Below are 16,581 nucleotides of genomic sequence, written 5' to 3'. Positions count from 1 at the left end.
TTTTGCACCCGGAAAGCTATCTAAAATCAAGCTCAAGAGAAATATTAAAGGGAATATGTCACCAACCATGGCTTGCTGCTCGGGAGATGGGGAATGGGCAGGGGGGGAAGCTCTGTTGGACAGCAGCCCTTAGCCTTTGTTGCCAGAATAAGGATACTATTTGGGGAGTAAAAACCTCACTTCTTTGGGAACTAGTTTGGTCCTTCCTCCACCCCCATTCTGGCCTTCCTAGTATCCCAGCTAAACCTTTGGTGCTCTGGAAATTTTCTAGAATGGCAAAACCTAGGGCTACTCTGTTTTAGGTCCATAAATGAACAAACTTTAATTAGAACAGGACCAGTGGCAAAATAAAAGCGAAAGTTCCAAACAGGTTTCACAGAGGCATATCCTCCACCTGTCTTGCAGAAGAGGTGAAAGTTAGCCGTAAAAAACTGCCTTTCACTGTGACTTGGCCGTTTTACCTCTCTGAATTTCTACCCAGCCACTCTAAATCCTCTCGCCTGAGTCACCTTCAGCAAGTTAGTAGTATAGTCTGCAAGATCTTTTTAATGCAGGCGGGTATTGCACACAGATAAAGATTTCTAGAAAATTAAAAGTTTTTGGTAAAACTCAAAGTGTTTCTTCGTTAATTTACAGATTACCAGTAAGTAGAAGTCAAACTTCTTGGCCTTACTCTGCCATCTTTAACTCTGTTTCCTCAAAGTTACAGAGCTTGAGGTGGGATTTAATGCCCTAATGAAGTTCATGTACTGATACTATGTACTGATACTATATAGTAGAGGGTTTTTAATGTGTGGAACTTTAATTGTGGAACAGAAAGTCTTAAATGCTTAGGTGCACAGATGTGTTTGAGAACATTGTTTAAAACAACAATGTCACAAAACTAGAATTGGACAGGTTGTTGCAAAATTATCAATACCTGCTTTATGAGCTATATTACAGGAAAGTTAAGATGTTAGGATCCTTGGTAGGCAGCTTCCAAGGTAACCTCCAGTGATTCTCACCTCTAGAAATGTAGTCCCCCTCCAGCCCTTTGAATCAGTACTGGTCCCATCCATAGAATACAGCCGAAGGTGTGTGACTTCTGAGGCTAGGTCATAAAGGCACTGATTGCAGCTTTCCACTTCATTCTTTTGGATTGCTTGCATTGGGGGAAGCTAGTGTACACACACCTCCACTCAAACAACTCTGTAAAGGGACCACGTGGAGAGGAACAAGAGCCTCTACCAACAGCCTCACCAACTTGCCAGCCATGTGAGGGAACTGCTTTGACTGGGCTGATCTTGTAACCTTAGCCAAGCATTGGATGACTGCATCCCTGCCCACCATCCTCTTGCAATCCATGAGAGAGAAAGGGCCAGCTTTATTCCCAGACAGTGATACGGGGTCTTACATGGTTCATGCCCAATGGTAAAGCTCAACATTTCTAAACTTAATCAATAGAAAGACAAAATGTGTGTGATTCTATACATAAAGTAATTTGAAGAATAACATAGAATTCCTACCACAGTACCCAGAACATAGTAGATACTGAATAAATACTTCTTAAATTATCTTTTATTTATTTGGGGGGGGGGGGGGTAACAAAGCAAGATTTGAGTGATAGTAAATCAAAGTTTCTTGACAGTACAAAGCCCCCAAAGAGGTAGAGGACCCAAAAGAGTTACCCAATAAATAATTTTCTTAAAGATGTATCCATTTTAATCCAAGCTGATTCGCTCTCCAGGGGGCCTGCTCATGCCTCTCTTCAGGAAAGCAGCAACTTGGAAGAAAATCTGGCATGCCTGAGGTTGCTGGGGGAGAGGGCATGTCTGTTTCCTTTGACTTCCTTTGGCTGCCTACACTCAACTCCAGTCCCTTCTGGCTCAATTGTGTCCCCTCCTCAAGCTCATGCTGTCGTGTTCTCTCCCCTGACCTAGGCCAGAGGCATTGATGTGCAGCAGGTTTTTTTAATCATCAACTATGACCTTCCCACGAGCAGGGAAAACTATATCCACAGAATTGGTCAGTGGATGATTTGGCCATAAGGGTGTGGCTATTAACATGGTGACAGAAAAAAACAAGAGGACTCTTTGAGACATCAAGACCTTCTACAACACCTCCATTGAGGAGATGCCACTCAATGTCACTGACCTCATCTGAGGAGCTGTCCTGCTACCTAGCCCCACCCAGGGTTCAGTCTGGGGGACTGAAGAGGAGCAGGAGGGGGAAGGGAAGGGAACCAAGGGGATGGACATCTTGTCATTTTTTTCTTTGAATAAATGTCACTTTTTGAGGCAAAAGAAGGAACCGTGAAAAAAAAGATTTATCCATTTTAGAGAGACCATGTGTACAAATGCATGAGTCAGGGGAGGGGCAGAGGGAGAGACTCTTAATGAGGATTCCCTGCTGAACCGAGTGCTCAAGGCAGGGCTCAATCTCAGGACCCATGAGATCGTGACCTGAGCAGAAACCAGGAGCCACCCAGATGCCCATGGACACACAAAATTAAAAGACACAACATTTGGAAAATACTGGGAATAAATACTGATAAAGGAGTAATACCATAATATATGAAGAACTCATACATATCCATACAGAAGAAATCAATGCCGCTAATACTTGTATAGGTATAGAGTATGAACACAAAAAGAGTTGAGATACAAAAAAATACAAATAACTAATACTTGAAAATCTTCAATCTCGTCAAAATGCAAATTAAGGTGTGCTTGGGTGGCTTAGTCAGTTAAACATCCAACTCTTGATCTCAACTCCGGGTCTTGATCTCAGGGTCATGAGTTCAAGCGCCACATTGGACTCCATGCTGCATGTGGACCCTACTCTAAATAAATAAATACATAAATAAATGCAAATTAAATTTCCTTTGTAAACTACTACTTTATAGAGATTCTTAGATTTTTATTTTTAAGCAATTTTAAATTTAAATCTTAAATTTAAATAGGAGTATCTAATATTGGTATTGTTAGCGATACTGGTAGAAATTTTTAAGTTGGCAGTTAGCTTTTTGAAGATCAATTTAGGTGTGTATAAGAAGTTCTATAAAAATCACATCCATTAGCTCGATTTTACTATTAGGAACTTAAGTAATTTAAAAGTTAATAACATTGTAAATATATTAATTGCACTTATATGATGAAATAAAAATATGGAAATAACCTATGGGATCACTGGTAATGGAATAGATAATGTTGTTGCATTGTGTGTTAGGATCTAAGAAACTTGAGTATAGAAGTAATTTATTTTTATTTTATTTTATTTATTTATTTGACAGAGAGAAATCACAAGTAGACGGAGAGGCAGGCAGAGAGAGAGAGGGAAGCAGGCTCCCTGCTGAGCAGAGAGCCCGATGCGGGACTCGATTCCAGGACCCTGAGATCATGACCTGAGCCGAAGGCAGCGGCTTAACCCACTGAGCCACCCAGGCGTCCCAGAAGTAATTTATTTTTATTTTATTTTATTTTATTTATTTGGTAGAGATCACAAGTAGGCAGAGAGGCAGACAGAGAGGAGGAAGCAGACTCCCCGCTGAGTGGAGAGCCTGATGCAGGGCTTGATCCCAGGACCCTGAGACCATAACCTGAGCCAAAGGCAGAGGCTTAACCCACTGAGCCACCCAGGCACCCCTAAAAGTAATTTAAAATAGATTTTTTTAATAAAGATTTTTATTTATTTATTTGACAGAAAGAGATCACAAGTAGACAGAGAGGCAGGCAGAGAGAGAGGAAGGGAAGCAGGCTCCCTGCTGAGCAGAGAGCCCGTTGCGGGGCTCAATCCCAGGACCCCGGGATCATGACCTGAGCCGAAGGCAGAGGCTTAACCCACTGAGCCACCCAGGCACCCCTTAAAATAGATTTTTAAAAAGTTAACCACTTTTTATATAATGGAGAAAAAAAATCAAGAAATCATCTAAACATATAATGGTAATGGAATGGATGAATATGTTAAATTATGTGCTAGGGATTAACAAACTTGAAAGTTTCTTCCCTTTCTGAACCTGACCCTACTTTGATTCTTGGTCTAGAAGAAGAAAGTGTTTGCAAATAATATATGCTTTCTATATTCATAAAAGCATTCTGGAAGATATTCCTAAAACTACTGACATTGGTTACTGGGGGCAAGGAGCGCAGGTGAAGAGGAGTAGGTGATGAGAGACTTCCTTATGACTTTTTACACTTTTGTATGGTTTGAATTTTTACATATCCTTGCATTTGTTTTGTGATGAAAAAATTAATATTTTAAAAAATATTTTATTTATTTATTTGACAGAGATCACAAGTAGGCAGAGAGAAGGGGGGAAGCCGAGCAGAGTCTAGTGCGGAACTTGGTCCCAGGACCTGAGATCATGACCTGAGCTAAAGGCATTGTCTTAACCCACTGAGCCACTCAGACGCCCCAATTATTAATATTTTTTTACCTTTTTTTGTGGTTGTATCAAGCTGCCTGTTTCTATACAGGCTGCCATAACAGAATACCACAGACTAGATGGCTCAAACAACAGAAATTTATTTTCTCAAAGTTCTGGTGGTAGGAAATCCAAGATTGAGGTGTCCACAGGGTTGGTTTCTGGAGAGATCTCTCCTTCTGGCTTTTAAATGACACATGGCCTTTCTTCTGTGCCAGGCCCTCCTAACGTCTCTTATAAGGACGCTAATGCTGTTGAATTAGGGCTTACCCTTATGACCTCATTTAACTTTAATTACTTCCTTATAGGCCCTCTCTCCAAATATAGTCACATTGAGTGTTAGGGCTTCAATATATGAATCTGAAGAGACATAATTTAATCCAAAAGAATGGTTTTATGTGTGTGTGTGTGTGTGTGTGTGTGTGTATGCACATATACAGATGTATATATACACACAAATATACAGGTATATATATCATGAAATTTACCATTCTAACCATCTTTGAGAATATAGTTCTATGGCATTAAATACATTCATGTTGTGCAAAAATCACCAACATCTATTTTCAGAACTTTTTCTTCTTTCTCAATTAAGACTCTATGCCTGTTAAACACTAATTTCCCATCCCCCCTTCTTCCAGTCCCTGGCAAACACCATTCTATTTTCTGTCTCTGTAAATTTGACTACACTTGGAACTTCATAAAAATAAATCACAGAGGGTGCTTGGCTGGCTCAGTCCAGAAGAACATGTAACTTTTGATCTTAGGGTCATGCATTCGATCCCTATGTTGGGTATAGAGATTACTTTAAAAAGGCTTAAAAAAATGAATGAATCATACAATATTTGTCCTTTTGTGACTGATTTATTTCACTTAGCATAATTTCTTTTTTAAAGATTTATTTATGGGGGGGATGTGGAGGAAGAAAGAGTCTTAAGGAGACTCCACAGGACATGAGGCTCAGTTTCACAACCCTGAGATCATGACCTGAGCCAAAACTGAGAGTCCGATGCTTAAACTGATTGGACCACCCAGGCACCCCTCATTGAGCATAATTTAAAGTTATCCATGTAGCATATAGCAGGATTTCTTTCCTTTTTAAGGCTGAATAATGTTCCATTGAGTGTGTTTGCCATGTTTTATTTGTTCATCCATTGACAAAAACTTGGGTTGCTTCCACCTTTTGGCTTATTGTAAAACTTCCATGAATATGGGAGTACAAATATCTATTCAAGTCACTGCTTTTTCATTCTTTTAGACATACACCCCGAAGTGAAATTGCTGGATCCTATGTTTGAGGAACCATCATACTGTTATCCACAATAGCTGTACCATTTTACATTCCCACCAGCAGCGCATGAGGCTTCCAATTTCTTCACATCCTCACCAACACTTGTTACTTCCTTTGTTTTCCATATTATTCATCCTAATGGGTGTGATTATAGCTTTGATTTGCATTGTCCTGATAATTATGAATGCTGAAAATCTTTACATGTGTTTATTGGCAATTTGTATTATATATCTTCTTTAGAGAACTGTCTGTTCAATTACTTTGCCCACTTTTTAATTGGGTGGCTCATTTTTCTGTTGTCGAGTTATAGTTCTCTATGTATTCTGGATATTAACCCCTTATCAGATATATAATTGGCAAATATTTTCTTTCATTGCATGGGTTGTCTTTTCACTCTGCTGACAGTGTCCTTTGCACAAAGTTTTCAATTTTGATTAAGTCCAATTTATTTTTTTCTTTTATTGCCTATGCTTTTGGTGTCATATCCAGGAAGTCATTACCAAATCCAATGATGCTTTTCCTCTCTTTTCTTCTCTCTTTTTTTAATATAAGATTTTATTTATTTGACAGAGAGAGAGCATGCACATATAAAGGGAAAGGGAGTCTAATGCTGCTTGATCCCAGGACTCTGAGACCACAACTGGAGCCAAAGGCAGACACTTAATAAATTGAGCCACCCACGGCCCCACTCCCCCCTGTCTGTTCTCTTCTGAGAGTTTTACAGTTTTAGCTATTAAGTTTAAATCTTTGGTCAATTTTCAGCTGATTTTTTTTATATAGTGGAAGGTAATGGTCTAACTTCATTCCTTTGCATTGGATATTCATTTTTCTGAGCACCATTTATTGAAAAGACTGTTCTTTCCCTATTAAATAATCTTGATACTCTTGTCAAAAATCATCAGGCCATACATGTGAGTGTTTAATTCTGGGTTCTTTATTCTATCTTATTTGTGTGTGTGCGTGTGTGTGTGTGTCCATTTTTATGTCAGTACACACTGTTTTGACTATGATTTCTGTGGTCCTATCTAGAAAAGTGAGACCTCCAACTTTTTTCTTCATGTTTAAATTTTTTTTTTTAAACTATTCTGGGTCTCTTGCGATTCCATATCAACTTAAGGAATGATTTTTCTATTTCTGCAAAAAATGTCATTGTGATTTTGATAGGGAATGTGTTGATCTATAGATCACTTTGGGTAGTATAGATGTCAAAATGGTATAAAGTCTTCCAATCCATGAAGACAGGATGGATGTCTTTTCATTTACTTGTATCTTTAATTTCTTTCAGCAATGTTTTCTTGTTTTTGGTGTAGTGGTTTTTCACTTCCTTAAGTTTATTCTTCAATATTTTATTCTTTTTGATGTTATTATAAATTGAATTTTCTTAATTTTTCTTTTCTTTTTAAAAAAGATTTTATTTATTTACTTGACAGAGAGAGATCATAAGTAGGCAGAGAGGCAGCAGAGAGAGAGGGGGAGGCAGGCTTCCTGCTGAGCAGAGAGTCCGTGGGCCTCGATCCTAGAACCCTGAGATCATGACCTGAGCTGAAGGCAGAGGCTTAACCCACTGAGCCACCCAGGAGACCCTGTTTTCTTAATTTTTCTTTTGGATTATTCATTATTTGTATATAGAAATGCAAACTGATTTTTTTAATGTTGATTTTGTATCCTGCACCCTTTCTGAATTTGTTAGTTCTAACAGTTTTTTGGTGGAATCTTTATAGAGTTTTCTACATATTAGATAATTCCATCTCCAAACAGAGATGATTTTACTTCTTTTCCAATTTGCAGAACTTTTATTTATTTTTCTTGTCTAATGGCTCTAACTAGGACTTCCAGTATAATGTTCTATAGAAGTCATCAGTGAATGAATCATAATTCATATGACTACCGTACAGCACACGGAAAAATGCTTCTGGACCTGTTGTTAAGGGGGAAAATGAGACAACATGCTCACTATAATTAAATCTGGGTAAAGATTATTACACAGATGAATAAACACTAAGAAAAGGAATATTAAAAGGTAAAGATGGTGGTATTAAGAAGTGAGATAATTCTGATTTTACCATGTTTGAAAAAAAAATTTTTAAAGAAGACGGTTTCTTTCTTTTTTTCTTTTTTTTTTTTTTTAGATTTTATTTATTTATTTGACAGACAGAGATCACAAGTAGGCAGAGAGGCAGGTGGGGAGGGGGGAATCAGGCTCCCTACTGAGTGGAGAGCCCGATGCGGGGCTCTATCCCAGGATCCTGGGATCATGACCTGAGCTAAAGGCAGAGGCCTTAACCCACCAAGCCACCCAGGTGCCCCTGAAAAACATTTTTTAAAATATTTTATTTAAATTATTTTATTTATTTAGAGAGAGAGTGTGTGTGCACTCTCTCTCTAAAGCAAGGGTAGGAGCAGAGGGAGAGGGAGAGAGAATCTCAAGCAAACTCCACACTGAATGCAGAGCCCAACATGGACTCGATCCCAGGTCACTGAGATCATGACCTAAGCTAAAATCAACAGTCATATGTTCAACCAACTGAATCACCTAGGTACCCTTCATGTTTGAAATTTTAAAAATATTGCAGCAACTGGACTGTAGTCTGAATTGAGCATATTGAGAATTGCTTTGTTTTTTAATATTAATATTCTAAGGATATTGGGCTTTGTTCTTAAAATGAATCCGTTCATTCCAAACTAGTTGAGATTGATGTTTTATATCAGACCTGAAGGTTTTGCACCTATTAAAACAGTTTACCAACTGTTAAAATGCCTGAGATAACTTGAAATTCAGAGACATCTATGTTTTTATGTTTTATCTTTTTAATAAAGATCTCTATTCTTGGGCACCTGGGTGGCTCAGTTGGTTAAGCATCTGCTTTTGGCTCAGGTCACGATCTTGGTATCCAGGATCGAGCCCTGCATCTGGCTTCCTGCTCAGCAATGAGTCTTTCTCCCTCTCCCTCTGCCCCTCCCCCTGCTTGTGCTCACTCTCTCTCTCTCTCAAACAAATAAATTTTTTTTTAAACCTATCATATTTATTTCCAATGCTTTTACGGTTTGCAGTCTTCTTTGCATTAATTTTTAATGTGTTGAAATTTAAAATTTTAAATATAATTAAATATTTCCTATTTTCCTTTGAGCTTTTTTTTCCTTCTCAGCCTAGGTTATCTTTAGTTCAGCAGGTGTTTGTTGAATACCTACTGTGTGCTGGGACACTATGGGCACATTTTTGAGTGAAAATCATGTGGCCTACAAAGAAAATACAGATCCAAACATTTAATGAATATTTATTCTAATTTCTTCTAAATTCTCAATTTTTTATATGTAAATTCTTAATTTAGGCGGGATTAATTTTGGTCAGTAATGCTTCTATAGTAACTAACTTTTTTTGAAGATTTCAGTTATTTCTTTGACAGAGAAAGACACAGCGAGAGAGGGAACACAAGCAGGGGGAGTGAGAGAGGCAGAAGCAGGCCTCCGCAGAGCAGAGAGCCCGATGAGAGGCTCGATCCCAGGACTCTGGGATTGTGACCTGATCCGAAGGCAGACACTCAACGACTGAGCCACCCAGGCACCCCAACTAACTTTTTTTTGAAAGTTAGTGAGGCACTTCAAATTCATATTTGAGCTATTTTATTATTCAGTGTAAAACCTTCACTGTTAGCCAGTTGAAGTTAGTTATATAACTTAAATTCAGGAGAATTAGATCTTGAGAAAGTATATTCATTTTTATAGTCATCAAAATAAATTAAATTACTCATATATTTTTAAGAGTTTGCTGTCTCATTACTATTGTGCGCTTTCCTCAGATAGAGAAAATGAGTTGTATCTTCATAATTTAAAACAGCAAAGGGAAAAAAAGAACTGCTAAAGAAACCAAATAAGATTTTGGATGTTCATCTTATTTTATATAATAATAAATAGGTAATATTCTATTTACTAATTATTAGAAAGTAATAACATTAAGATAGAATTCTTAGAATGATCTTTCAAAATTTTGTGTAACATATCGAGGAAGGGGATGTGGTGAAGGAATATATTTGTTTCATGAGTAGAAATTTGAGTAAGAAAGACATTTCTTTGGGTTAGGAAAAAAAAGGCAAATTATTTGTCCCCCGACATTGGGGATAATGTTTAATAAGCAAGTATGGATACTATTTAATAAGTGTGGAGAAGCAGTATGATAGCTTCAGTACGGTTGCAATTTGCCCTTCCACATTTCTTCTTTTTAGAAGATATTACTTGTGAGTGCATGCTTGGCTCAGTGAGTAGAGTATGCAACTTCTTTCTTTCTTTCTTTTTTAAATTAACATATAATGTATTATTTGCTTCAGGGGTATAGGTCTATGAATCGTCAGGCTTACACAATTCACAGCACTCACCATAGCACATACCCTCCCCAATATCCACAACCCAGCCACCCTATCCCTCCCCTCTCAGCCCCCAGGAACTGTCAGTTTGTTTCCTGAGATTAAAAGTCTCTTATGCTTTCTCTCCCTCCTTGGTCCCATCTTGTTTCATTTTTTCCCCTCCCTTCCCCACCCCCCATGACCTCCTGCCCTGTCTCTCAAATTCCTCACATGATAAGGATTATATGGTAACTGTCTTTCTCTGATTGACTTATTTCATTTAGCTCCATCCATGTAGTTGCAGATGGCAGGATTTCAGGTTTTTTGATGGCTGCATAGTATTCCTTGCATATATACACCACATCTTCTTTATCCATTCATCTGTTGATGGACCTCTAGATTCTTTCCATAATTTGGCTATTGTGGACATTGCTGATATAAACATTTAGGTGCACATGCCCCTTTGGAGCACTTCATTTGCAACTTTATTGTAAATACCCAGTAGTGCGGTTGCTGGGTTGTAGGGTAGCTCTATTTTTAATTTTTTGAGGAATCTCCACACTGTTTTCCAAAATGGATGCACCATCTTGCATTCCCATCAACAGTGTAAGAGGGTTCCCGTTTCTCCACGTCCTCACCAACATCTGTCGTTTCCTGACTTGTTAATTTTAGCCATTCTGACTGGTATGAGGTGGTATCTCACTGTGGTTTTGATTTGTATTTTCCTGATATCGAGTGATGTGGAGTCCTTTTTCATGTGCCTGATGGCCATTTGGATGTCTTCTTTGCAGAAGTGACTATTCATGTCCTCTGCCCATTTCTTGATTGAATTATTTGTTCTTTGGGTGTTGAATTTGATAAAGCTCTTTATAGATTTTGGATACTAGCCCTTTATCTGATATGTCATTTGCCAATATCTTCTCCCATTCTATCAGTTGTCTTTTGGTTTTGTTGACTGTTCCCTTTGCTGTGCAAAAGCTTTTTATCTTAATTAAATCCCAATAGATCATTTTTGCCCTTGCTTCTGTTGCCTTTGGCGATGTTTCTAGGAAGAAGTTGCTGCAGCTGAGGTCAAAGAGGTTCCTGCCTCTGTTCTCCTCCAGGATTTTGATGGGTTCCTGTCTCACATTGAGATCTTTCATCCACTTTGAGTCTATTTTTGTGTGTGGTGTAAAGAAATGGTCCAGTCTCATTCTTCTGCATGTGGCTGTCCAATTTTCCCAACACCTTTTGTTGAAGAGACTGTCTTTTTTCCATTGGACATTCTTACCAAGCTCGCAATTTCTTGAACTCGGGGTTTGTGGGTTCTAGTCACATGCCGGGTATAGAGACCACTTAAAAATAAAATCTTTAAACAAATATATTACTATTTCATTCTCTGGAACACATTAAACACACACACACACAAATAAAACTAGGGACTATTAAGTTCTAACATTTATTAAGCTATGTCTGTTTTGATTCTGCAATCTCTATCTAATTCCTCATCAAAGTATTTCAGTCTCTTTAAAGCTTAAAAGATACCATCTTTGAGGCACCGAGGTGGCTCAGTTGGTTAAGCAACTGCCTTCAGCTCAGGTCAAGATCCCTGGGTCCTGCTTCTCCCACCTCCTGCTTGTGTATATGCATCCTCTCACTCGCGTGTGCACAAATATACAAATAAAATCTTTTTTAAAAATTAAAAGATATCATCTACTATAGGAATATTTTTTCTCCTAATGTCGTATGTAGAATTGTACATCGTAAAGGGACCCCAAATCATTACAGGAGGGTTTTAAGTACTCATTTCCCATTCCTGGCTATTATTATTACCTCTTTGTCTGACTAAATCCACAGACTTTTAGCTTCAGCCACATTCCAAAATGCCACCTATTTAACTTTCCCTTGCTAGTGGAAATCAACTTTAAGTTGTTAAAAGGAATCTAAATGCCAAATTAATGGGAGACTAAAATAGATGAAAAGATGTTCTTTTTCTGAAGAGGATTTAATCAGGATCAGCTATGACTAGAAAACCTTTGGCTCTGGGAAGGAGGCTGTGGACCTTGAGGAAGAAATGTAATTAGAAACAAAATGGGATATTAGGATGCTCTGGAATGTTCATAGATTCAATCCCATAGGACTGTGGGTCAGCAACAACCCACACATTTAATTAAAGGTATAATATATATTAAAATGCTCTGTAAACAATAATGAACTAGACTATTAAAAAACCAGGCAATTCTGAATGATTTGTAATATTAGTCTTATATACATATTAGCACGTCTCTACTTCAAATGATGCACTTATGCCTCTAATTATATAAAACAGAGTTTGAAAAGAGTCCAGCTCAAATCACTCTCTGTATCAGGGATTTTTTTTTTAAAGATTTTATTTATTTATTTGACAGAGAGAGAGATCACAAATAGGCAGAGAGACAGACAGAGAGAGAGATGAGGAGAAGCAGGCTCCCTGCTGAGCAGAGAGCCTGATGCAGGACTCGATCCCAGGACCCTGAGATCATGACCCGGGTCGAAGGCAGCGGCTTAAACCACTGAACCACCCAGGCGCCCCAGGGATTGTTTCATTTCAAGTGAAAAGAGGTTCTGTTTTTGGCCCACAGCTAAAAATACACGATACTAAAGACTACCTTCCCCTGGGATACCTAGCTGGCTCAGGCAGCGGATCATGGAAGTCTTGATCTCAAGGTCATGAGTTCAAACCCCACATTGGGTGTAGAGATTACTTAAAAAAAAAAAAAAAAAAAAAAGATCTATCTTCCCCTAACCCATTAAGTGTTTGAAGAAGCATCAGCTTTTACTTATTTATTTATTTAAAAGATTTTATTTATTTATTTGACAGACAGAGAGATCGCAAGTAGGCAGAAAGGCAGGTGTGGGTGGGGGGAGCAGACTCCCTGCTGAGCAGAAAGCCTGAATGCAGGGCTCCATCCCAGCACCCTGAGATTATGACCTGAGCCAAAGGCAGAGGCTTAACCCACTAACCACAGAGGCGCCCTTGGCTTTTATTTATTTATTTATTTATTTATTTATTTTTAAGCATCAGCTTTTAGACTCTATCCCTTCCCTGTTGGGTCTAGTGACAGGCATCAGTTAAGAAAAGGAGCACAACCCCCACCATTATCCCCTTCCTCATGTAAGGGAAGACAGGAGTAATGAAAGCTGTCTTTTAGAGGGAATACAGTGTTCTAAAGAGAGGGCCTTCTCTCTCCTTACATTGTGAGGGAGAGTAAAGAATTTCCCCCTTCCCTAAGACCAGGAAGGGAGTTACCAAAAGAATCATTCATGAAGTAGAGGTGCTTGAACCCTCTGAAACATTACCTGCCTCAATAAGTTGAGGACCAGTGATTGCCTCTGATCTAAAGATTGCTAAGCCCTTCACCTGATCCTGGTAGGGAATAGAAAAAGGAGACATGAGAGGGGTGCCTGCCTGGGTCAGTCAGTAGACCCTTGATCTTAGGGTCATGAGTTCAAGCATCACATAGGGCACAGAGCTTATTTAAATAAATACATAAATAAAATTTTAAATATTTAAAAAAGACATGAGAAAGTGGGTAAAGCTGAGAGGGAGGTGTCGGCTGAGTAGCAGGGCATTCTGCACACCTACTATTTGGAATGGCAAGTTTCCAAGTTCTACTACATGGTGTAGCAGGGCCCTAGACAAATGCCCCAGCACCACACATGCCCAAATGTACATGCAGTCTGTACCCATACCAGCTATGTATTTTCTCCCCCTCAAGCAGGCAAAGAAACTCCAACTCCAAATTCTGAGGAGAGAAAAACCAATTAGCCCAGGTTAGTCCACTCCTGGTCCAGCTGGCTAGGGACTGAAGAGCAATATTATGTGTGAGCCAACTCTTGGAGAAGTAGGCAGGGGCAATCTCGTTTAAAGATGTGGATGGAAGGTGACTGACAGACATCACAGCAGAATTATCTGCAACCAATATATATATATTTTTTTGCAACCAATATTTTGATGATAACGAAATTGGGAAACTGGCCCATTGTAAGAGAAGATATGTTCCTGGGGCGCCTGGGTGGCTCAGTGGGTTAAGCCACTGCCTTCGGCTCAGGTCATGATCTCAGGGTCCTGGGATCGAGTCCCGCATCGGGATCTCTGCTCAGCAGGGAGCCTGCTTCCTTCTCTCTCTCTGCCTGCCTCTCAGTGTACTTGTAATTTCTCTCTGTCAAATAAATAAATAAAATCTTTAAAAAAAAAAAAGAGAAGATATGTTCCATTCCCTGACTAAATCTTGCATTTTGAGGTAAAAATCTCAACAAGAACAATGTCATTCACCTATAATATTGAATAATGTTTAATGGAAAATTTAATTGCCATTATTACATGACTGTGGTTAGCAAAAGTCATATATTTTATCTCTCCAAATTATTTATGGAAAACACCCAATCCCTCCCACCCCCAAAAAACAAACCTCATGAGCAAAAAGAGAAAATACTCATTTGGAATAACTGTAATTTTAGTTAATCATTATGTTCCTGACTTCCAGGCAAAATGTTTTTTGGACCATAAGAAGGTTCACAGTATACAAGCAGTCATCATTATCAGCAATAATAACAAGTACCTATAAAGCACTTACAGAAGGTCAAGTTTTTCTGCTGCTCCAGTCATGGTTAAGTTCAAATAAACTGAGTGCCTTATAAAAGGAAATCATTGTGTGGAGTACTGGTGCTGGAACAATTGTGAAACCATTAAAAATCTTAAGTACAGACTGGGTAGTTCAGCATTCAACTCTTGATTTCAGCTCAGGTCATGATCTCAGGGTCATGAGTCAAGCCCTAGATCAGGATCCATGCTGGGTGTGGAGCCTACTTGGAATGATTTCTTTCCCTCTCCCTCTGCCCCTCCTCTGCACATGCTCGTGCACGCACTCTCTCTCTCAAATAAATAAAATCGTTTTAAAAAAGTAAAAATATAAAAACAAATATAACAGATCAGTGGTTGCCAAGATTAAGAGTAGAAAAGGATTATAGAGGCAGCAGGAGGGAATTATTTCAGGTGTTTAGTTGAATTGTAGCCTGTCTGGCTACAAAATATGCAAAAAAAATATATACATGCATAAGATATCATAGATATGCACATTACACTGAAAACAAGACTTTTATGTATTTTTTATTTGACAGAAAAGATCTGTATGAAGAGCTTCCTTGATGCTTTAAAAAATATTACCTTGAATTAACATATGTCTAAACATAAGTATTAACATATGTATACATCTGTGAAGCTAGCACCACAACCACAACCAAGAAAACTAATTTATTTATCACACTCACTTGTTGCTTTTGTAATTCCTCCTTCCTCTTTGTTCTACCCCCTCTTCCCTAAGCCATCACTACCTAGATTATTTTGCATCTTATAGACTTTTATACAAATGTATTCACACAGCATGTACTCCTTTCTTGTCTAACATCTCTCACTCAGCATACTTATTTTGAGATTTATCCCTGTGGTTTCATGTATGAATAGTTCATTCTTTTTTATTGCCGTGTAACATTCCATCTGTAGAACATACCCTAATTTGTTTATCCATGAACTTGTCTGGGTTTTCAGTTTGGGCTATTTAAAATAAAGCTACTAGGAACATTCGTGGATATGTCTTTGTAGGATAATATTTCATGTTTGTTGTATAAATACCTAGGAGTGGAAAGGTTGAGTCATATGGAAGGCACATACTATTATTTTAAAAAGCTGCCAAACTGCCAAAGTACCATTTCATATTCCCATCAGCAACATGCAAGTGTTAATTTTTCTAATCCTCACCAATAATTGGTATGGTCAGTCTTTTCAGTATTAGGGATAGGTGTGGAGTGTTATCTCATTGTGGTTATTAATTTGAACTTCTCTAATACAGTGTTGAGCATTTTTTCATGTGTTTATTTGCTGTTACATACCCTCTTTGGTCAAGTAAGTCTAAAGATTTCAGTGAAGCAGCTTTCAAGAGGTAAAAACATAAAATTTAAACCTCCGAGTATTTACTATTGGTTAAACGTCTGCCTTCAGCTCAGGTCATGATTCCAGGGTCCTGGGATCCAGCCCTGCTCAGCACGGAGCCTGCTTCTCCCTCCGCCTCTGCCTGCCGCTCCCCCATTTGTGCTTTCTCTCTCTCTCCCTATCTCTCTCTCTGTCAAATAAATGAATAAATAAAATCTTAAAAAAAAAAATAATAGCTTTATTGAGATCTGATTCATACACCATAAATTTCACCCATTTAAAGCACAATTCTGTGTCTCTCTCTGTTAAATAACTAAAATCTTTAAAAAAATAAATAAAACATACAATTCATAGTTTTTAGTATACTCATAGATTCGTGCAACCACTACTACTGTCTACTTACAGAACGTTTTTATCACAACCATGAGAAACCTCATAATCAGTAAGAATCATTTACCATGAACCTCCTTCTTCCCTCTGCCGGAACCTACTACTGTATTTTCTGTTTCCGTGGATTTGCCTATTCTGGCCCAGCAGTGGAATTGCTCGGGCATATGGTACCTCTAGGTTCAGCATTTTGAATAATTACCAAACTGTCTTTCAA

At 38.4% G+C, this 16,581-nt stretch overlaps 1 protein-coding gene across 1 annotated transcript in view; it reads left to right on the top strand.

Moving 5' to 3' along the window:
- LIAS (lipoic acid synthetase) overlaps positions 1-16,581 on the top strand; it is a 475,402-nt gene that overhangs the window by 148,659 nt on the left and 310,162 nt on the right. The window lies entirely within an intron of this gene.

This window comes from Mustela nivalis (assembly GCF_964662115.1).
Source record: "Mustela nivalis genome assembly, chromosome: 4".
Classification (NCBI taxonomy): Eukaryota; Metazoa; Chordata; class Mammalia; order Carnivora; family Mustelidae; genus Mustela; species Mustela nivalis.
Note: the sequence above shows the minus strand (reverse complement) of the source record. Positions and strands in the feature narration are given on the sequence as shown.